The 23,640-nt window shown below is 40.4% G+C and overlaps 1 protein-coding gene across 18 annotated transcripts in view; it reads right to left on the reverse strand.

Moving 5' to 3' along the window:
* The window catches only part of Tao (Serine/threonine-protein kinase Tao), a 132,150-nt gene extending 116,763 nt beyond the window's left edge, over positions 1-15,387 (reverse strand). For 9 of the 18 annotated variants that reach the window (XR_011712551.1, XM_071661006.1, XM_071660920.1 and 6 more), the window contains exon 1: positions 15,073-15,212. The gene's annotated coding sequence lies outside the window, so the exon portion shown is untranslated. The other 9 variants (XM_071660930.1, XM_071660996.1, XM_071660888.1 and 6 more) reach the window with 5 other exon arrangements.
* Positions 15,388-23,640: the final 8,253 nt, after the last annotated feature.

Below are 23,640 nucleotides of genomic sequence, written 5' to 3' on the forward strand. Positions count from 1 at the left end.
TGCTCTCTCAACCACGCTCTTTTTATTTCCACACATCTCTCTTACCCTTACGTTACTTACTCGATCAAACCACCTCACACCACACATTGTCCTCAAACATCTCATTTCCAGCACATCCATCCTCCTGCGCAAAACTCTATCCATAGCCCACGCCTCGCAACCATACAACATTGTTGGAACCACTATTCCTTCAAACATACCCATTTTTGCTTTCCGAGATAATGTTCTCGACTTCCACACATTCTTCAAGGCCCCCAGAATTTTCGCCCCCTCCCCCACCCTATGATCCACTTCCGCTTCCATGTTTCCATCCGCTGCCAGATCCACTCCCAGATATCTAAAACACTTCACTTCCTCCAGTTTTTCTCCATTCAAACTCACCTCCCAATTGACTTGACCCTCAACCCTACTGTACCTAATAACCTTGCTCATATTCACATTTACTCTTAACTTTCTTCTTCCACATACTTTACCAAACTCAGTCACCAGCTTCTGCAGTTTCTCACATGAATCAGCCACCAGCACTGTATCATCAGCGAACAACAACTGACTCACTTCCCAAGCTCTCTCATCCCAACAGACTTCATACTTGCCCCTCTTTCCAAAACTCTTGCATTTACCTCCCTAACAACCCCATCCATAAACAAATTAAACAACCATGGAGACATCACACACCCCTGCTGCAAACCTACATTCACCGAGAACCAATCACTCTCCTCTCTTCCTACACGTACACATGCCTTACATCCTCGATAAAAACTTTTCACTGCTTCTAACAACTTGCCTCCCACACCATATATTCTTAATACCTTCCACAGAGCATCTCTATCAACTCTATCATATGCCTTCTCCAGATCCATAAATGCTACATACAAATCCATTTGCTTTTCTAAGTATTTCTCACATACATTCTTCAAAGCAAACACCTGATCCACACATCCTCTACCACTTCTGAAACCACACTGCTCTTCCCCAATCTGATGCTCTGTACATGCCTTCACCCTCTCAATCAATACCCTCCCATATAATTTACCAGGAATACTCAACAAACTTATACCTCTGTAATTTGAGCACTCACTCTTATCCCCTTTGCCTTTGTACAATGGCACTATGCACGCATTCCGCCAATCCTCAGGCACCTCACCATGAGTCATACATACATTAAATAACCTTACCAACCAGTCAACAATACAGTCACCCCCTTTTTTAATAAATTCCACTGCAATACCATCCAAACCTGCTGCCTTGCCGGCTTTCATCTTCCGCAAAGCTTTCACTACCTCTTCTCTGTTTACCAAATCATTTTCCCCAACCCTCTCACTTTGCACACCACCTCGACCAAAACACCCTATATCTGCCACTCTATCATCAAACAAATTCAACAAACCTTCAAAATACTCACTCCATCTCCTTCTCACATCACCACTACTTGTTATCACCTCCCCATTTGCGCCCTTCACTGAAGTTCCCATTTGCTCCCTTGTCTTACGCACTTTATCTACCTCCTTCCAGAACATCTTTTTATTCTCCCTAAAATTTAATGATACTCTCTCACCCCAACTCTCATTTGCCCTTTTTTTCACCTCTTGCACCTTTCTCTTGACCTCACTATAAATAAAAACATCAATATTAATGTGGTTAAACACCAAGCCAATCTGCACATCCAAAATATTCTCAAATAAATGTCATCAAATCCAATCAAGTACAGTACTAACATAACCACTAATGGCAAATTGAGATTTCATACATACTTGACACGTCATTCCATTTTATTTATGTCCAAAATGTAGGTGACATCCATACACTTAGGCAATCATAATGCTACCGTCACTACATACATGATAACCATCTAAAAAAATATTTCACACTTTTGGTTTTGTGAATTTAGCTCAAATTTCTTACAGAAAAAGAATATAATTTGATAAACAAAAATTTCATGCTAATTCTTAAAAAACAATAGTAGCAAAAGTATAAGCATAAACCAAGAAATTAACTTCAAAAAGTTTTCTTAAACGTATCTCTTACAAAAAAAAAAATCGAGCATAAACCAGCAACCTATACTAAACTGAAGCAAAGCATAAAAACTACTAGAAAAAAAAATACCCCATATCTTATATAAGTATTAAGCACTAGCTTCTCCCAACTTTGTGAGACAGCATCAGGAACAGATACAATATGTGTGTGTGTGTGTGTGTGTGTGTGTGTGTGTGTGTGTGTGTGTGTGTGGAACCAACACTGGAAAGAGAAAATAAAAAGTGAGTACTTTCATTTAATGCATCCTCAGACAGAGGAAGTATTAATCAAAAGTCCTCACTGTTTTTATTTTCTTTATCCCTAGGGATAGTGGAGAATGAATACTTCCCTTGTATTCCCTGCATGTCATAAAAGGCAACTAAAAGGGCTGGGAGTGGAAAGCTGAAAATTCTCCCCTCCAGTTTTTACTTTTCCAAAACAAAGAACATAGAAGGGGGCCATGTGAGGATTTTCCCTTTTAGGCTCAGTCCTCTGTTCTCAATGATACCTCACTAATGCAGGAAATGGCAAATATGTATGAAACTTTATATATACACGCCCTCTTCTGCTCTCTCAACTGCACTCTTTTTATTACCAAACATCTTTTTTACCCTTTAATTACATTCTTGATCAAACTACCTCACACCACATACTGTCCTCAAACACTTCAATCAAAACACATCCACCCTTCGTACAACCCTATCTATAGCCCATGCCTCGCAACCATAATATTGTTGGAACTACTATTCCTTCAAACATACCCATTTTTGCTCTCCTGAGATAACATTCTCTCTTTTCACACATTCTTCATCGCTCCCAGAACCTTTGCCCTTCCTACACCCTGTGACTCACTCCTGCTTCCATAGTTCCATTCACTACTAAGTCCACCCCTACATATCTAAAACACTTCACTTCCTCCAATTTTTCTCCATTCAGACTTACATCCTAATTAACTTGTCCCTCAACCCTACTGAACGTAATAACCTTGCTCTTATTCACATTCACTCAACTTTCTCCTTTCACACACTTTTCCAAAGTTCTGCAGTTTCTCACTCAAATCAGCCTTTTCACACACTAGCTAGGTAGCATCAGGAACAAAGGACTCAGCCTCAAAGGAAAAAATCTTCACCTGGCCCCCTTCTCTGTTCCTTTTTTGAAAAAGTTAAAACTGGAAGGGAGGATTTCCAGCCCCCATTCCCACCCCTTTTAGTCGCCTTCTACAACACGCAGGAATACGTGGGAAATATTCATTCTCCCCATGGATAACATACACACACATATATCATACTTCATCCCTGTTTTCCGCATCAGAGATGTAGTGCCAGGAACAGTCAAAGAAAGGCTGCATCTGTTCACATTCATTCTTTACATGTAATGTGCAATACTGTACATCCAAGCCACAGCTCCATATCCTAACCAGGCCTCACCGATCTTTTCATGGTTTACCTTGGATTCTTCACATGCCCTAGTTCACTTCACCGACAGCATGTTGACCCCACTATACCACCTTATTCCAATTCATTCCATCCTGTGAAATGCCTTTCACCCTCTCACAAGGTAAGGCTTTGATCACTCAAAATCTTTTTTCATTTCATCCTTCCACATCCAATTTCATCTCCCATTCTCCTTCTTCCCTCTACTTCTAACATATATCCTTTTTGCTAACCTTTCCTTACTCATTCTTAAGTCCAAATCATTTCAACACACCATCCTCAGCTCTCTCAACCATACTTCTGATTATCACACCTCTCTCTTACCCTTTCATTACTTACATGATCAAATCACCCTCCTCCACAGTCTTATTCATAGCCTATGTCTCATATCCATATAATATTGTTGGGACTACTATTACTTCAAACATAACCTCCCAGATGATGCTCTCCCTTTCCACACATTCTTCAGTGCTTTCAGAACCTTCACACCCTCATCAACCCTATGACTCACTTCCGCTTCCATGGTTCCATTCTCTCCCTTGTCCACTCCTAGGTATCTAAAACACTTCGCTTCCTCCAAATTTTCTCCATTTAATCTTACAACCTAACTAACCTGTCCTTCAGCTCTGCTAAACCTAATAACCTTGCTTTTATTCACATTTACTCTCAACTTTTCCCTTTTACACACCCCTCAAAACTCAGTCACCAACTTCTGCAGTTTTGCACTCAACTCTACCATCAGTGCTGTATCATCAACAAACAATGACTGACTCACTTCCAAAGCCCACTCATCCCCTACAGACTGCTTACTCATCCCTCTCTCCAAGACTCTCACATTTAACCTCCCTCACCATCCCATCAAAAACGAATAAAACAGCATTACTCCATACTGTAGATTCTTAAGACCTTCCACAAGGCATTTCTATCAACTGTATCATATGTATTCTCCAGATCCATGAATGTCTCAAACAAATCCATCCATTTCTCTTAAATATTTTTCACACACATTCTTAAATGCAAACACCTGATCCACACAACCTTTACCACTCCTGAAACCACACTGTTCCTCCCCAGTCTGATGCTCTGTGCATGCCTTCACTCTCTCAATCACTGCCATCCCATAAACCTTAACAGGTACACTCAACAAACTTATACCTCTATAGTATGAACACTCATCCTTAACCCACTTGCCTTTAGACAACTGCACTATGTATGCATTGATAATCCTCAGGCACCTCTCCATGATCCATATATACACTGAAAACCCAAACTAATCAATCAACAATAGAATTACCCCCTTCCTTAATAAATACAACACCAATACCATCCACTCCAGCTGCCTTGCCACACTTCAAACCTTTGTAATGCTTTCACCACCTCCTCTCTCTTCACCAAGCCACTCTCCATGTCTCTCTCATTTTGCATACCACCCCAACTGAAACACACCACATCTGCCACCTGATCATTATACACTAACAGTCCTTCAAAATGCTTACTCTTCCTCATCACTTCATCACTACCTCTTAACACTTCAACTTTTGCCCCCTTTACCAATGTTCCTATTTGTTCTCATTTTTTTGGTGTATTATGCATGACAGCTAGACACTGAGTGTGAACACATGTGGCCTTTTTTTGTCTGTTCCTGGCACTACCTCACTGGAGGGGGGATGCTATTTCATGTGTGGCAGGGAGGGGATGGGAATGGATGAAGGCAGCAAGTATGAATATGTACATGGGTATATATGTATACGTCTGTGTATGTATGTATACGTTGAAATGTATATGTACGTGCATGTGTGTGTGTAGTCATTTATGTATATACATGTGTATGTGGGTGGGTTGGGCCATTCCACATCTGTTTCCTTGTGCTACCTTGCTAATGCAGGGGATGGCAGTTAGGTATGATAAAAATAAAGAAAAGACAACAAAGGCCCCATTCTTTCACACTCATTCTCTAGCTGTCATATAATAGTGCACCGAAGCCACAGCTCCCTTTCCACATCCAGGCCCCACAGAACTTTCCATGGTTTGCCCCAGGCGCTTCACATTCCCTGGGGATAGGGGAGAAAGAATACTTCCCACATATTCCCTGCGTGTCGTAGAAGGCGACTAAAAGGGAAGGGAGCGGGGGGCTGGAAATCTTCCCCTCTCATTGGTTTTTTTTAATTTTCCAAAGGAAGGAACAGATAAGGGAGCCGGGTGAGGATGTTTCCTCAGAGGCCCAGTCCTCTGTTCTTAACGCTACCTCGCTGAGGCGGGAAATGGCGAATAATATGAAAGATAAAAGATATATATATATATATATTTCTTTTTCTTTCAAACTATTCGCCATTTCCCGCATTAGCGAGGTAGCGTTAAGAACAGAGGACTGGACCTTTGAGGGAATACAATCACCTGGCCCAATTCTCTGTTCCTTCTTTTGGAAAAAAAAAAAAAAAAAAAAAAAAAAAAAAGAGAGGGGAGGATTTCCAGCCCCCCGCTCCCTCCCCTTTTAGTCGCCTTCTACGACACGCAGGGAATACGTGGGAAGTATTCTTAATCCCCTATCCCCAGGGATATATATATATATATATATATATATATATATATATATATATATATATATATATATATATATATTTTTTGTCGCTGTCTCCCACGTTTGCGAGGTAGCGCAAGGAAACAGACGAAAGAAATGGCCCAACCCACCCCCATACACATGTAAATACATACATCCACACACGCAAATATACATACCTACACAACTTTCCATGGTTTACCCCAGACGCTTCACATGCCCCGATTCAATCCACTGACAGCACGTCAACCCCGGTATACCACATCGATCCAATTCACTCTATTCCTTGCCCTCCTTTCACCCTCCTGCATGCTCAGGCCCCGATCACACAAAATCTTTTTCACTCCATCTTTCCACCTCCAATTTGGTCTCCCTCTTCTCCTCGTTCCCTCCACCTCCGACATATATATCCTCTTGGTCAATCTTTCCTCACTCATTCTCTCCATGTGCCCAAACCATTTCAAAACACCCTCTTCTGCTCTCTCAACCACGCTCTTTTTATTTCCACACATCTCTCTTACCCTTACGTTACTTACTCGATCAAACCACCTCACACCACACATTGTCCTCAAACATCTCATTCCCAGCACATCCATCCTCCTGCGCACAACTCTATCCATAGCCCACGCCTCGCAACCATACAACATTGTTGGAACCACTATTCCTTCAAACATACCCATTTTTGCTTTCCGAGATAATGTTCTCGACTTCCACACATTCTTCAAGGCTCCCAGAATTTTCGCCCCCTCCCCCACCCTATGATCCACTTCCACTTCCATGTTTCCATCCGCTGCCAGATCCACTCCCAGATATCTAAAACACTTCACTTCCTCCAGTTTTTCTCCATTCAAACTCACCTCCCAATTGACTTGACCCTCAACCCTACTGTACCTAATAACCTTGCTCTTATTCACATTTACTCTTAACTTTCTTCTTTCACACACTTTACCAAACTCAGTCACCAGCTTCTGCAGTTTCTCACATGAATCAGCCACCAGCGCTGTATCATCAGCGAACAACAACTGACTCACTTCCCAAGCTCTCTCATCCCCAACAGACTTCATACTTGCCCCTCTTTCCAAAACTCTTGCATTCACCTCCCTAACAACCCCATCCATAAACAAATTAAACAACCATGGAGACATCACACACCCCTGCCGCAAACCTACATTCACTGAGAACCAATCACTTTCCTCTCTTCCTACACGTACACATGCCTTACATCCTCGATAAAAACTTTTCACTGCTTCTAACAACTTGCCTCCCACACCATATATTCTTAATACCTTCCACAGAGCATCTCTATCAACTCTATCATATGCCTTCTCCAGATCCATAAATGCTACATACAAATCCATTTGCTTTTCTAAGTATTTCTCACATACATTCTTCAAAGCAAACACCTGATCCACACATCCTCTACCACTTCTGAAACCACACTGCTCTTCCCCAATCTGATGCTCTGTACATGCCTTCACCCTCTCAATCAATACCCTCCCATACAATTTGTCAGGAATACTCAACAAACTTATACCTCTGTAATTTGAGCACTCACTCTTATCCCCTTTGCCTTTGTACAATGGCACTATGCACGCATTCCGCCAATCCTCAGGCACCTCACCATGAGTCATACATACATTAAATAACCTTACCAACCAGTCAACATACAATATATATATATATCAGATTGGGGAAGAGCAGTGTGGTTTCAGAAGTGGTAGAGGATGTGTGGATCAGGTGTTTGCTTTGAAGAATGTATGTGAGAAATACTTAGAAAAGCAAATGGATTTGTATGTAGCATTTATGGATCTGGAGAAGGCATATGATAGAGTTGATAGAGATGCTCTGTGGAAGGTATCAATATATGGTGTGGGAGGAAAGTTGTTAGAAGCAGTGAAAAGTTTTTATCGAGGATGTAAGGCATGTGTACGTGTAGGAAGAGAGGAAAGTGATTGATTCTCAGTGAATGTAGGTTTGCGGCAGGGGTGTGTGATGTCTCAATGGTTGTTTAATTTGTTTATGGATGGGGTTGTTAGGGAGGTGAATGCAAGAGTCTTGGAAAGAGGGGCAAGTAGGAAGTCTGTTGGGGATGAGAGAGCTTGGGAAGTGAGTCAGTTGTTGTTCGCTGATGATACAGCGCTGGTGGCTGATTCATGTGAGAAACAGCAGAAGCTGGTGACTGAGTTTGGTAAAGTGTGTAAAAGAAGAAAGTTAAGAGTAAATGTGAATAAGAGCAAGGTTATTAGGTACAGTAGGGTTGAGGGTCAAGTCAATTGGGAGGTGAGTTTGAATGGAGAAAAACTGGAGGAAGTGAAGTGTTTTAGATATCTGGGAGTGGATCGGGCAGCGGATGGAAACATGGAAGCGGAAGTGGATCATAAGGTGGGGGAGGGGGCGAAAATTCTGGGAGCCTTGAAGAATGTGTGGAAGTCGAGAACATTATCTCGGAAAGCAAAAATGGGTATGTTTGAAGGAATAGTGGTTCCAACAATGTTGTATGGTTGCGAGGCGTGGACTATGGATAGAGTTGTGCGCAGGAGGATGGATGTGCTGGAAATGAGATGTTTGAGGACAATGTGTGGTGTGAGGTGGTTTGATCCAGTAAGTAACGTAAGGGTAAGAGAGATGTGTAGAAATAAAAAGAGCGTGGTTGAGAGAGCAGAAGAGGGTGTTTTGAAATGATTTGGTCACATGGAGAGAATGAGTGAGGAAAGATTGACCAAGAGGATATATGTGTCGGAGGTGGAGGGAACGAGGAGAAGAGGGAGACCAAATTGGAGGTGGAAAGATGGAGTGAAAAAGATTTTGTGTGATCGGGGCCTGAACATGCAGGAGGGTGAAAGGAGGGCAAGGAATAGAGTGAATTGGAGCGATGTGGTATAACGGGGTTGACGTGCTGTCAGTGGATTGAACCAGGGCATGTGAAGCGTCTGGGGTAAACCATGGAAAGCTGTGTAGGTATGTATATTGCGTGTGTGGACGTATGTATATACATGTGTATGGGGTGGGTTGGGCCATTTCTTTCGTCTGTTTCCTTGCGCTACCTCGCAAACGCGGGAGACAGCGACAAAGCAAAAAAAAAAATATATATATATATATATATATTTATCTTTTTCTATTATTTTGCTTTGTCACTGTCTCCCGCGTTTGCGAGGTAGCGCAAGGAAACAGAAGAAAGAAATGGCCCAACCCACCCCCATACATATGTATATACACACACGTCCACACACAAATATGCATACCTATACATCTCAATGTACATATATATATACACACACAGACACATACATATATACCCATGCACACAATTCACACTGTCTGCCTTTATTCATTCTCATCGCCACCTCGCCACACATGGAATACCATCCCCCTCCCCCCTCATGTGTGCAAGGTAGCGCTAGGAAAAGATAACAAAAGCCCCATTCGTTCACACTCAGTCTCCAGCTGTCATGCAATAATGCCAGAACCACAGCTCCCTTTCCACATCCAGGCCCCACACAACTTTCCATGGTTTACCCCAGACACTTCACATGCCCTGATTCAATCCACTGACAGCACGTCAACCCCGGTATACCACATCGATCCAACTCACTCTATTCCTTGCCCGCCTTTCACCCTCCTGCATGTTCAGGCCCCGATCACTCAAAATCTTTTTCACTCCATCTTTCCACCTCCAATTTGGTCTCCCACTTCTCCTCGTTCCCTCCACCTCCGACACATATATCCTCTTGGTCAATCTTTCCTCACTCATTCTCTCCATGTGCCCAAACCATTTCAAAACACCCTCTTCTGCTCTCTCAACCACGCTCTTTTTATTTCCACACATCTCTCTTACCCTTACGTTACTTACTCGATCAAACCACCTCACACCACACATTGTCCTCAAACATCTCATTTCCAGCACATCCACCCTCCTGCGCACAACTCTATCCATAGCCTACGCCTCGCAACCATACAACATTGTTGGAACCACTATTCCTTCAAACATACCCATTTTTGCTTTCCGAGATAATGTTCTTGACTTCCACACATTCTTCAATTTATACATATATATTATACTTTGTCGCTGCCTCCTGCATTAGCGAGGTAGTGCAAGGAGAAAGACGAAAGAATGGCCCAACCCACCCACATACACATGTATATACATACACGTCCACACACGCACATATACATACCTATACATTTCAACGTATATATATATATATATATATATATATATATATATATATATATATATATATATATATATATATATATATATATATATATATAAATATATATAAATATATATAAATATATATAAATATATATAAATATATATATATATATATATATATATATATATATATATATATATATATATATATATATACACAGACATATACATATATATACATGTACATAATTCATATTTGCTGCCTTTATTCATTCCTGTCGCCACCCCATCACACATGAAATGAAAACCCCTTCACCCCACACATGCGTGAGGTAGCGCTAGGAAAAGGCAACATAGGTTACATCGTTCACACTCAGTCTCTAGCTGTCATGTATAATGCACCGAAACCACAGCTCCCTTTCCACATCCAGGCCCCACAAAACTTTCCATGGTTTATCCCAGACACTTCACATGCCCTGGTTCAATCCATTGACAGCATGTCAACCCCAGTATACCACAGAGTTCCAATTCACTCTATTCCTTGCATGCCTTTCACCCTCCTGCATGTTCAGGCCCTGACCGCTCAAAATCTTTTTCACTCCATCCTTCCACCTCCAATTTGGTCTTCCACTTCTCGCTCCCTCCACCTCTGACACATATACCCTATTTGTCAATCTTTCCTCTCACTCTCTCCATGTGACCAAACCATTTCAACACACCCTCTTCTGCTCTCTCAACCACACTCTTTTTATTACCACACATCTCTCTTACCCTTTCATTACCTACTCGATCAAACCACCTCACACCACATACTGCCCTCAAACATCTCATTTCCAACACATCCACCATCCTCAGAACAACCCTATCAACAGCCCATGCCTCGCAACCATATAACATTGTTGGAACCACTATTCCTTCAAACATGCCCATTTTTGCTTTCTGAAACAATGTTCTCACCTTCCACACATTCTTCAACGCTCCCAGAACCTTTGCCCCCTCCTCCACCCTGTGACTCACTCCCGCTTCCATGGTACTTAATCACTGTTTCCCACTTCAGCGTGGTAGCACCAGGAAACAGACAAAGAATGGCCCATCCACTAATATACACATATATAAACATAAATGCTCATACATGCACATATACATACTAACATATACATACACATGCACAGACATACACATATATACACATGTACATATTCATACTTGCTTGCCTTCATCCATTCCTGTCGCTACCTCCCGCTTCAGCAAAGGTAAAGCCAAGAAAACAGACAAAAAAGGCTACATTTGCTCACAATCAAATCTCTAGCTGTCATGTGTAAATGCACCGAAACACTACTCGTAATCCAACTGTGGCCTCTTAATATCCTCATCCTAAGCAACCAGCCAACCAGACTTGCGACCTATCCCTACCAGCAGCCCACTTCACTCAACATCAACTACTTACCAGAACTATGAAAAAGGAGCAACGGAAGCTTATCCCTACCAGCAGCCAACTTCACTCAACATCAACTACTTACCAGAACTATGAAAAAGGAGCAACTGAAGCTATCTATCTATATGTCTGAAGCCTGTTCCCTTTAGGAACTCCCTCAAGGGGGTGGTCACAGCAGAAGAGGCTCCTTAACCAGTGAATTCCAGAGTTGGCTTTTAGCCTTTAGTCCATCACTCTTAACAAGCCACAAGCAGAGGGCAACACAAGCATAGTGTTTTCTGAGACTCCTAGCTAATGTTCCTCCCGACTACTACGACCAAATGTGTTTAACTAATGTTCCAAACTATATCTTTTACCCAATGCTCTTGTATTTCTACCTGCTACTTCTTCAAAACACTCCTGTATGCTGTTCCTACCTACACTCTATTCCTCCTACCATTTTGCCAAAAGGCAGGACTAATGCACAGCACTCACCACATGAAAAATCAAAGGTTTCAAAGAATGTGCTGTGTGAGTTACACACTGCCAGAGTTAAGTGTGACAAGGAGAAATTGTATGTTTGCGGACAGAATGCCAGCAGTCCACATCTGGGTGAGCCAGAAAGAGGAGACGGCTATCTGGGTCAGAAGATAGCAACCTGACAGCTACTTAAGTGTTGGTTCAATATGCAGCTGCCACTGATCCTCCCAATACCCAGGCAGGCAGTGCCAGTAATACACCTTCCTGATCAATGACTACCTACCAACCGAAGCACACTACACAAACTATCCTTTGACCACCTGCCCATCCAGATAGCACTCCATCTGACCCATCCTGCCCAGACAGCTACTAATAAAACTTACACAACCTAAGAGAGAGCAGACTGGCCTGCCTTCACAAAGAAGATAGAAACAAAGCACTAAAACTTCAATACATGTGATTTCCCATCCCTAGATAATGTAATTTCAGTTCATCAGTATCTCCATCCAAGCCAGCAAAGCTGCATATACCACAAGGGTACAGAAAGGAATACACCCAAACTTCTCCCTAAAAGTTATAGGCCACATACAGCAAAGAAACCAGCTCTGAAAAAACATTCACAAATATAAATCAAAGAACAAATCCACACAAAATATCACCATCACTAAAACACAAGCAGAAAACGGGCCCTCCTTCCTAAACACAATGAAACAAAGAACCCATAACAACCAACTCTGGCACAAGTTTAATAAGATCCACACTTAATGCATCAATCTAGCACTTACTCATGAAGCACTCCTGTCCTATATCAACGAAATCCTTTATCCCAAAGAACACACAAGCATACTTGTGAGAAACTACTCAAACATATGTCAAAACCCAACCTCACACCTAAACAGGAAAATCACGAGAAACCTAAAGGAAATACATCCAGGAAAAACTAACCAACCTCCCTTCAATCCTCTTAATACAAGCAAAGCAATTCAAAGACTCTCACAACCTCACATTCACATCACAATATCCTGATACCACAGAGGCAACAACAAAATGCAGTACTACATAACACAACTAGAACAATGGCTCACCCAGAGCAGAATGACTGAATATCCACATAAATCTTTAATCAATCTTTTAACCCTTGACAGAAATTAATCCACTTCACTCTCCAGTCATGTTGAATGGTCAATCACTCCAAGTGAACAAAATACTAACCATTACAGGCATCATATAAGATAAACACATGGCACTCTGCCTATGCCAACAACAATAAAGCAACATACAAACTAAATGAACTCGGGACACTAATTGGCACCTAGTTTGGACAAGAAAATGAGTCCCTTAGCATCTTCTACAAACAATGCATCCACTTCACCCTAAACTTTGCCTCACCTGCCTGGTCCTCTACTCGCTCAAAATCAAAACATTACAAGGCTGCAAACCACACAAAACAGGACTGACAGCAATCACAGGCTGCTTAGTAAACACACATACTCAGCACTTACAAAATGAAACAAAGACCCTTCCAATACAATCATATCTCAATATGTCTGGCGCTCAATTCTTTGCAACAGGACTAGACCCCTCCCATCCAAACCATTTCATAACTAACCATCCATCAACCTCCAAGAAAAGACAGAAAGCCTGACCTGCCTCACACTACCACAACCTCTACTCACAGATACCCCAAGCCCTAGTAAACATACCACTGACAAAATACACACACATTGACTTAACTAAAAAAGCAGGAAAGAACCTGTCTTCCAACATCCCTCTGAAACCACTCAACGTCACACTTTCCTCCAACCTAACATAACTAAAAAAAAACATGGACTCAATACACTTCAGTACAATTCAAGCCCACCAAGCAACAAACACAATGAAGATGTTCAGCCCATACTCCTTAGATGCCCTTTACTCTCCCCAAAGCAATACACACACACACACACACCTCTACACTTTATGACCTATGGGCCCTAGTAGATGCAGCTGGCTTCCTGAGTTCTGTAGGAATTTCATAAATAGAGGGGACAAATGAGATAAGTATATATATATATATATATATATATATATATATATATATATATATATATATGAAATGCAAAGTGTTTATGTGTCACCTTCACAACCACTTTACACCACCATCATTGTAATCAAAGTCATTACTGAATATATATATATATATATATATATATATATATATATATATATATATATATATATATATATATATATAATCATTTACGGTATTACTTAAGTGTAAAACATGACACATACCTTCTTTCACTATTCAGGATAAAAACAAAACACACAATAAAGGTAATCATTTATAATCAATACTTAGTGCACCCACCACATCAGTTATAAATCTGATACTGTAACGTCTGTGAACTAGGTCTATGTGATGTCTTCATTAAGAGAATTCAATGGCTATGTAACATGCATGAACACACCATCAGTAGGCAGCATAGTACACCCTGCCTCAAATATTAAGTATTGACTTTCTTTTCCACCAATTAGCCCAACAGCTGATTGGCCACTTTACATGTCCCATGTGGCAATACCTGAGCCATATCCATACACCCATCTGCAAATCCTCTTATGCTTCTTGTATCTCATCAATCCGATTACACTTTCATGATAAATCTCCAACAAATATGGAAAATTAGTAAAACCTTGAAATGTTATCACCGCTGACAGCCTGAAATAATCCTGCATACCCAAGTCACCTGTCACAACCACTTTACGCCACGACCTTAAAGGTTAATCAAATTATTTCATCACCACCATGTCACCAACAAAACTGGACACCATTAAAGCTCACAGATGATCAATATATGAGAGTTTCATCTCATGAGAAACATCAAAATGGTATACTAAACAGGAAATCGTTCAGTGGGCTTCCATTCGTACACAACCTTATCAAAGTACTCTTCCTGAGCGGCTAAAAGCGATCTACATAAAAATAACATGTTACAATGACCTGAAAACTTACAATAGAAGTGTTTAGTTCTTTTCTTACCGCGTCTCTCTACCCCCTGCAGGAGTTATACGGCTAAAATTGACGGACCACCCCCTCCCAAGACCTCCCCACTAAGCCAAAACACAACCTCACGTCAATATTTCTGTCCTTGTCGCTCCTCCGGTATACTGGGCTTGGCTATTTTCTGTTAGTTCAACTATTCAATTGTGCCATATTCCACGGAAACTTCAGTTCGTTACACCTTAAGCCGAAAATAAACACAAATGTTAATTGTTTAACTCACTCTCTCTAAAAGATCAGAACGAAAATGGCGTCTATTAGCGCATGCGCAACTGACTCACTTCATGAAGCAGTACGGTAAGAACATAGCTACTTCCACAAACTAATTTACAATGAACCCACAGATCGTCAAGGTAAATAATCACGTTTCATATAGAACTTTCATCATATATACGAATATTACATCTTTACGTGTGAAACACGTGAGGGACATCAGCTTATTTACCACTCTCTGTGAAGGGAATAGACACGCTATCAAGTCATATCTATGAAAATGTGCGAGGAAAATAAATGTCAGACGATGCTCGACATAGTGATAGAAAATTCTCTAAAAGTTAAATGCTAATCCAGATAAACAACCAAGGGTGAAATCAATCCATGCAAAGAAAATGTTTTACCGCCCACAATGCATGTTTGTGTGATGGAGATTGCGTTCCGTCGCTCTTTATGGGTTTGGACTGCGAGTTCTTGTTGTAAATGTGGAAATCGATGTAAACGGATAAAGGCCGTCATGCTTTAGTTAAAAAAAAAAAGAAAGAAAATCATTACAGTAACGATTAATAGATACGCAGAGACGCATTCAGCAGGGCAATCTTTTTCTAAACATCCTCATATACAGACAATAACCTTCGTTCAAAAATCCTGATGACCGGCTAGTTACAATGATTCTGGGGTCGCCAGGGAAAAGGCAATCACTTCAATCCTAACAGCAAAACTGGCTCACGCACTTCTCAAAAAGTGGTAAAGTATAATGGGGGATTTCAATTAGATTCTCATTGAGATAGTGAGTCTTTGAGGGACAAATTCTTGGTGCATGGGGAAAATCTCTAGTATCGACAAATGTAAAGAAAGATACACCAAGTGGAAAATGAGATAGCATTAAGTTTCCGTGGCCAAAGAGGACATTATAAAGTCCAGAAGGTAAAGTATATTAAAAGGGGACTTATGATTGTGAAAGCTACGTAAAGATAAAGATCATAGATTGGCAAATGTAGTTCTATGGCTATAATACAGATCACTGTTCATATAAGTATGTGAAATCTACAATGGACATAGAATATGGGTGCTTTTCACTACAAATAGAGAGGGTATGGTTCAAAACAGAAATATGGCTCAATAAAAGATGTCAAATTCGAAGAGCCTAAAAAATAATGTGAAAGAGATTTAGATGGCACGGATAAAGTAAGAGAAAAAAGAATGATTAGAGACATATGAGAGGAATTATGTTTGCAAGAAGGAATAATTCGAAACGTCGTAAATTCCTTAGTGTCAATTGTCGGTTATAGAGTAGCTAAGCAGAATAAAGAACTGAGTGGGGAGTGCTGAAGGTGACAATGTAAAAATACATAGGGAGCCAAATGACGAGCTGAAAAAGAGCTTTCGCAGTGGAAGACACTATAGCAACATCATTGATAGCAAGATAGGTAAGAGGGAGATGGTCATGAAAAATACTGAAATAACTAAAACAGACTAAAGTAGATTACTAAAATACCTTAAGCCATCCAATTCTGCTGGCGTCTCTCCACGTTCAACCTTTATACGCATCTCCCGCACCGTTACGAAAGACTGGTACAGTTCAGAAACCTGAGGGAGTCACAAGGGCCTGGTCACCTACCACCGTACCGAGGTGTGGCTGTCCCGGTTCAAGGGCCTATTCGTCTCAAAATCTGGCATGTCTATCCCCGCCCGTGCAGGGAGGGGTTAGACACCACTTTCTCTTGGGGATGGTCCCGGCATTATTCCTCAAGAACACCTCTTCCATCTCGCCCTCATGCAACGAGTAGTGGTCTGGTCCAATACCTCTATGCACTATCTTAAGGTTCCATGAACACTGCTTCGCGTCAGACCGCTTGCTTCTCCAAGATGCCGTGTCGCCCTTCCTCATCGCTCATCAATCAGGTTTAGTGAAAATCCTTTCTTTCTGCAAATGTTGTACTGCCAAAACCTTATCCTACATATACAAATTACTCAACGAAAATTCAGAATTGTATTGCCACTTCTTAACCTCCCAGAAGCCCTCATATTTCCATGTAATATAACAGTACTTCTAATGGCGACCTAATTCTTGCGGTTTTATATTAGACGAACCTTTCGCTTTCTACCATAATTTCTTTCTCTGAATCCCAGTAGTATTACTTGCATTCTTTTTGACTCATCAAGAATCACCTGATCCCGTGCAATTTCTTCTGAAATTTACTTGATCATATAATTATCTTATCAAATGTAGTGTTCGTATTAAGTGTTACCGGAAGCCTATTATTAGTGTACATCTTTTTAATTATATCATGGGCTCTTCTTATTGGGTTCAAGTCCTTTCACTACCCTCGGGGACCAAGTATTATCACCCTCAGGATCATGAATACAATATATCGGAAATGCTTTGCCTAACAGTCGGTTCAGTATCACGCTGTCTCACACACCCGAGGGTAACGTCTGCTGGAGACAGTCCACTGACACATCATAGAGTCCTTCTTATTGCTGAACTTGATAAGATTTCTAGTAGATGTCATATAGCCTTCTCCGTATGTTATCAGGTACTGATAGATAACCTGTAAGAGCCAATATTCCTGCTCTCACGTCACATACTTACCCCTGCTTTCCCTCCATCGAGACGACCCAGTGCTGCCCCCTAAGAAATTACTACATGTTGTCTTTTCTCTACAACTCTACTGTTTGTGAGGATATTCTTTTTTCTTTCATTATCGTTTTACCTGTGGTTATTGGTATGTTTCCAAAAGCCATCTAGATTCCTTTTTTTTTCCTCTTTTTCTTTTCCAATACGGGCGTTTCTGATCTTATTGGTGTCACTTTTGTACACGACCTATTATTATTAGTCATCATCACCGTACATGGCATCTGACAGTCACTACTGGGAACACTTGTAAGGCTGCTGGGGACACCTGAACCTGGGAGCCCAAGCTGAAATATACCAGTGACGTGAGTTATCCTTGTCGTTACGGCGCGTCACATGCAGCCAGATGCTGCAGCGAGAATGATTCTTATCCAGGAGTTGTGCCCATCATTTGACCAGCATGCATCAAGCTTATGGATTCTCTAAAACGAAAAAAAAAATATGTTGCGAAAATATACTTGGCACTATAGGTAGGCAGGACGCACCATCTGAAAAGTATAAGTGAGCGAGGAATGAGTATAAGTGGTTAAGAAAAGTAGAAGCTATGAAAAGAATGAGACTAGGTAGGAGATAACCCAGAACCTTTCCATAAACTCAGCAGGAGTAAATTTTCAGTGCAGGGAGAGTTAATCAGGCTAGGGGGAATCAGAGGGTAAAGTTTTGCAGGATGACGTAAAGAGATACAAGGAGCTGAATGACAAGTTGAAAAGTGTTCTCTTACTCTTCAATTCCAACACCACTGAGATAGAATATGGTCTTGGAAAGTACTGATATATCTAGAAAACATAGACAGACAGATACATAGCTTTTACCTAAACATGTCCTGATCATAAATATATTTAATACTGAAGTCATTTGCCACTCAATACCATTTAAAGGAAAAGATATAACAAATAAAGAAAGAAAGCAGTGGATCGAGTAGAAGAGAATGGAGGAACTGATATATGCAATCAGCAATGACCAAATAGTGAACCAAGAGAACTCAGGAAATACTGACAGCTATTGGAGCCCTATGAATAAAAATGAGAGAATAAAGAAGATAAAGTAACTCATAACATGGAGCACAAGCCCAAAGTTATACATAAATATATATATATATATATATATATATATATATATATATATATATATATATATATATATATATATATATAAATATATATATATATATATAGAAAGGGTAGTGAGTGGTGGGATGAAGAAGTAAGGGTATTAGTGAAAGAGAAGAGAGAGGCATTTGGACGATTTTTGCAGGGAAAAAATGAAATTGAGTGGGAGATGTATAAAAGAAAGAGACAGGAGGTCAAGAGAAAGGTGCAAGAGGTGAAAAAAAGGGCAAATGAGAGTTGGGGTGAGAGAGTATCATTAAATTTTAGGGAGAATAAAAAGATGTTCTGGAAGGAGGTAAATAAAGTGCGTAAGACAAGGGAGCAAATGGGAACTTCAGTGAAGGGCGCAAATGGGGAGGTGATAACAAGTTGTGGTGATGTGAGAAGGAGATGGAGTGAGTATTTTGAAGGTTTGTTGAATGTGTTTGATGATAGAGTGGCAGATATAGGGTGTTTTGGTCGAGGTGGTGTGCAAAGTGAGAGGGTTAGGGAAAATGATTTGGTAAACAGAGAAGAGGTAGTAAAAGCTTTGCGGAAGATGAAAGCCGGCAAGGCAGCAGGTTTGGATGGTATTGCAGTGGAATTTATTAAAAAAGGGGGTGACTGTATTGTTGACTGGTTGGTAAGGTTATTAAATGTATGTATGACTCATGGTGAGGTGCCTGAGGATTGGCGGAATGCGTGCATAGTGCCATTGTACAAAGGCAAAGGGGATAAGAGTGAGTGCTCAAATTACAGAGGTATAAGTTTGTTGAGTATTCCTGGTAAATTATATGGGAGGATATTGATTGAGAGGGTGAAGGCATGTACAGAGCATCAGATTGGGGAAGAGCAGTGTGGTTTCAGAAGTGGTAGAGGATGTGTGGATCAGGTGTTTGCTTTGAAGAATGTATGTGAGAAATACTTAGAAAAGCAAATGGATTCGTATGTAGCATTTATGGATCTGGAGAAGGCATATGATGGAGTTGATAGAGATGCTCTGTGGAAGGTATTAAGAATATATGGTGTGGGAGGCAAGTTGTTAGAAGCAGTGAAAAGTTTTTATCGAGGTTGTTAGGCATGTGTACGTGTAGGAAGAGAGGAAAGTGATTGGTTCTCAGTGAATGTAGGTTTGCGGCAGGGGTGTGTGATGTCTCCATGGTTGTTTAATTTGTTTATGGATGGGGTTGTTAGGGAGGTGAATGCAAGAGTTTTGGAAAGAGGGGCAAGTATGAAGTCTGTTGGGGATGAGAGAGCTTGGGAAGTGAGTCAGTTGTTGTTCGCTGATGATACAGCGCTGGTGGCTGATTCATGTGAGAAACAGCAGAAGCTGGTGACTGAGTTTGGTAAAGTGTGTGAAAGAAGAAAGTTAAGAGTAAATGTGAATAAGAGCAAGGTTATTAGGTACAGTAGGGTTGAGGGTCAAGTCAATTGGGAGGTGAGTTTGAATGGAGAAAAACTGGAGGAAGTGAAGTGTTTTAGATATCTGGGAGTGGATCTGGCAGCGGATGGAACCATGGAAGCGGAAGTGGATCATAGGGTGGGGGAGGGGGCGAAAATTCTGGGAGCCTTGAAGAATGTGTGGAAGTCGAGAACATTATCTCGGAAAGCAAAAATGGGTATGTTTGAAGGAATAGTGGTTCCAACAATGTTGTATGGTTGCGAGGCGTGGGCTATGGATAGAGTTGTGCGCAGGAGGATGGATGTGCTGGAAATGAGATGTTTGAGGACAATGTGTGGTGTGAGGTGGTTTGATCGAGTAAGTAACGTAAGGGTAAGAGAGATGTGTGGAAATAAAAAGAGCGTGGTTGAGAGAGCAGAAGAGGGTGTTTTGAAATGGTTTCGGGCACATGGAGAGAATGAGTGAGGAAAGATTGACCAAGAGAATATATGTGTCGGAGGTGGAGGGAACGAGGAGAAGAGGGAGACCAAATTGGAGGTGGAAAGATGGAGTGAAAAAGATTTTGTGTGATCGGGGCCTGAACATGCAGGAGGGTGAAAGGAGGGCAAGGAATAGAGTGAATTGGAGCGATGTGGTATACCGGGGTTGACGTGCTGTCAGTGGATTGAATCAAGGCATGTGAAGCGTCTGGGGTAAACCATGGAAAGCTGTGCAGGTATGTATATGTGCGTGTGTGGACGTATGTATATACATGTGTATGGGGGTGGGTTGGGCCATTTCTTTCGTCTGTTTCCTTGCGCTACCTCGCAAACGCGGGAGACAGCGACAAAGCAAAAAAAAAAAAAAAATTATATATATATATATATATATATATATATATATATATATATATATATATATATATATTATATATATATATATATATATATATATATATATATATATATATATATATATATATATATATATATATATATGTATATGTATATATATATATATATATATATATATATATATATATATATATATATATATATATATATATATATATATTTTATTATCATTATTATATATATATATATATATATATATATATATATATATATATATATATATATATATATATTTATATATATATATGTGTGTGTGTGTGTGTGTGTGTGTGTGTGTGTGTGAGAGCAAAACAAAATTTATGAGACAACCTTTCAAAGGGGAAGAGTTTTATGAATAATAACCTTTAAAGAATTTTCCAAATGCTTATTAATCGAGACAGATCGGTTTCAAACCCTTGACAGCGATGTTATTCCTGATATCAACATAATTGAAGCGAATAATGAACTTAGGACAGAGCATCAGAACCTGATAGAATCTCACCTACATTTACAATATGATAGACAAGGATGATAATAATGAAATATATCATATCTTTTGCTGGGGTTTGAGATTGAAGGAGGCAAAATCTATAAACACCATAAAAGCATGCATCATCAAGTGACTTTTATACAATTACACAACATAGGAATGTTAATCCTAACCGTAAATTCACCTGGAGACAGAAAATCGTGCAAGGTCACAAAAATTCCTGATCAAGACGAAGTTTCGAGGCTTATCAGCTCGTCACTCCATAGATCTGTCACACTGCTTGGTGAGACAGTCATGCTGCACCCGTGTTATAGGTTCTACCACTGGTATATGCGTTACACAGTAACATTGTGAAGGCTCCCGCAGCTCAAGTCTGCGCTCCTTCGTGTAGCAGGCAAATGTAGACTCCTTGGGAGTAACAAGTCTTTTTTTTTTTTTAATTTTCCAAAAGAAGGAACAGAGAAGGGGGCCAGGTGAGGATATTCCCTCAAAGGCCCAGTCCTCTGTTCTTAACGCTACCTCGCTAACGCGGGAAATGGCGAATAGTTTGAAAGAAAGAAAAGAAATTATATATATATATATATATATATATATATATATATATATATATATATATATATATATTATTTATATTTTTATTATACTTTGTCGCTGTCTCCCGCGTTTGCGAGGTAGCGCAAGGAAACAGACGAAGGAAATGGCCCACCCCCCCCCCATACACATGTATATGCATACGTCCACAGACGCAAATATACATACCTACACAGCTTTCCATGGTTTACCCCAGACGCTTCACATGCCCTGCTTCAATCCACTGACAGCACGTCAACCCCGGTATACCACATCGCTCCAATTCACTCTGTTCCTTGCCCTCCTTTCACCCTCCTGCATGTTCAGGCCCCGATCACACAAAATCTTTTTCACTCCATCTTTCCACCTCCAATTTGGTCTCCCTCTTCTCCTTGTTCCCTCCACCTCCGACACATATATCCTCTTGGTCAATCTTTCCTCACTCATCCTCTCCATGTGCCCAAACCACTTCAAAACACCCTCCTCTGCTCTCTCAACCACGCTCTTTTTATTTCCACACATCCCCCCACCCTCACGTTACTCACTCGATATATATATCGCCATTTCCCGCGTTAAGAACAGAGGATTGTACCTAAGAGGAAAAATCCTCACTTGGCACCCTTCTCTGTTCCTCGTTTAGAAAAAGTAAAAATTGGAGGGGAAGATTTCCAGCCCAACACTCCCACCCCATTTAATTCCCTTCTACAACACGCAGAGAATACGTCAGAAGTATTCTTTCTCGCCTATATAAATAGAGAGAGAGCATATTTTTACTTTTCCAAAAGAAGGAACAGAAAAGGGGGCCAAGTGAGGATATTCCCTCTAAGGCTCAACCCGCTGTTCTTAATCCAACCTCGCTAACGCGGGAAATGGCGAATATTTGTGTGTGTGTGTGTGTGTGTGTGTGTATATATATATATATATATATATATATATATATATATATATATATATATATATATATATATATATATATATATACTGAAGTTGTGTGAGGAAAGTTTATTCTAATATGTAATGAGTCATTGTGAAGTATGATGAAAAGATTGCAAATCTCTGACAATATTTCGGTATTGGAAAGGTACCTTTAGTGAATAGATTTGAAATAATTGTTATTCTTATGTAAAGCATCGTCAGATAATTGTTCAGATTCATTTACAACAGATTTCTATTCGTATTTCTATATACGTGATGTATTCATATTATACACTGATTGTAGAAAAAAATTACTTAACGACATCTTTAAATGAAATCGGCTACTACGGCTCAAAGCT

This window comes from Panulirus ornatus, chromosome 5, assembly GCF_036320965.1.
Source record: "Panulirus ornatus isolate Po-2019 chromosome 5, ASM3632096v1, whole genome shotgun sequence".
Lineage (NCBI taxonomy): Eukaryota > Metazoa > Arthropoda > Malacostraca > Decapoda > Palinuridae > Panulirus > Panulirus ornatus.